A 1,956-nucleotide genomic window follows, 5' to 3' on the forward strand; every position below is an offset into this window, starting at 1 on the left:
GCTTCCCTTTGCCACAGATACCTTTACAGAATACCACAACAGATCAAAAGGCAGAGTTGTGGGGATCAGTCCCAACTGATGCATCTACAACACAATTCCTACACCGAAGACTCAGGGAGCATTACAGAAGAGGGGGCGGAAAGAGTGTACAAGTTGAAGGAACAGGAAGTTTGCTGTGATATTGTGTCTCCTAGAAACATCAGAGAAGCCACACCCATGAAGTCTCATCAACATGGCTTCCTTAACAACCTCTGAACAAAGACAATACCAATGGCCATGCTAACAAGGAAGGGGAAGCCCATGAGGCCTCAGTCCTAGAGAAAGGACTAAAAGCAACTCAGGAGTGCTAGGGTGACAAAGGACTAGAGGCAACTCAGGAGTGCTAGGGTGAAGGAAATAATCTTCCCCAGGAAAGAAACCCCCAACTGATAACCCAACACTAAATTTTCACCACCAAAATCATACATGTAAGTAACATTGTACAAACTAATAATGTCATATTTATCCATTAGACATAGTATATATATATATATATATATATATATATATATATATATATATATATATGATCTCACAACAATTAAAGAAAAGGGGGCTGTGAATTTACAAGACAACAAGGTAAGGTATATGGGAGTGGTTGGTCATATTAAAGGGAAGAAGGGTATGATGTAATTATAATTTCAAAAATAAACAATAAATGTAAAATATAGGCTAGAATGGCAACTGCATTTTTTTAAGTTCCCATTGGAGTTCAGATCTCCAACACCCACATAAAATCAAGTATTGGTTTCCTTCTTTTATTTTATATGCATGAATGCTTTGCCTGCACAACACATGGGCCTGGTGCCCACAGAAACTAAAAGATCCCCTGAAACTTGAGTGTGCATGGCCATGAACCACCATGTGGGTGTTAGGAACCAAACCTGGGTTCTCTGGAAGAGCAGCAAGTGTTCTTGACTGCTGAGACAATGTCCAGCCCCCAAGTGGTGGTTTCTATTACAAATTCCCAGTGCATCTCTTATATCTTTATCAGTATTATTTATTTGCAATAATCTTTAGGTGGGTACTAATGAACTCAAAGACTATCTCAATGGTTTAGGACCAGTGGCTTCATCTCTCTGACTTGTTTGCAAAGGGAACATATTAACAACCATCTTTCTTTTTTTTAAGGCATTTTTTATTAGACATTTTCTTCATTTACATTTCAAATGCTATCCCGAAAGTCCCTTATACCCTCCCCCCCCCCCCGCTCCCCAACCTACCCACTCCCACTTCCTGGCCCTGGCATTCCCCTGTACTGGGGCATATAATCTTCGAAGTACCAAGGGCCTCTCTTCCCAATGATGGTCGACTAGGCCATCCTCTGCTACATATGCAGCTAGAGACACAGCTCTGGGGTTACTGGTTAGTTCATATTGTTGTTCCACCTATAGGGTTGCAGACCCCTTTAGCTCCTTAACCATCTTTCAATAGAGAAGGTTAACTGAGGTAGGTATATAAGCATGCTTGGAACAAAAGCTGTCCAGCGGTAGGACTATCAGTGTGAGTTTCCCTTACCTCTTAAGCTGTTAATCATTTATACATGATTACAAATGCATACTGTCTTTCAGAAAAGCCAATCTTCTTATAGAGTATAAGGTTCAAGACTTGTTGAATCCAGTGTGGTCACCAGTGGCTAAAGTTATAATTACACTAAGTAAAATTTCAAATTCATTCATAAGGCTAGGGAGATGGCTCAGTGGATCTTAAAGTGCCTGATGCTCAAACGTGGGAACCTGAGTTCAGATCTCCAACACCCACATAACAAGCAGGGCATGGAAGCATGCCTGTAATCTTTTATTTATTTATTTATTTATTTATTTATTTTATTTATTACATGTAAGCCACTGTAGCTGTCTTCAGACACTCCAGAAGAGGGCGTCAGATCTCGTTACAGATAGTTATGAGCCACCATGT

This window comes from Mus pahari, chromosome X, assembly GCF_900095145.1.
Source record: "Mus pahari chromosome X, PAHARI_EIJ_v1.1, whole genome shotgun sequence".
Classification (NCBI taxonomy): Eukaryota; Metazoa; Chordata; class Mammalia; order Rodentia; family Muridae; genus Mus; species Mus pahari.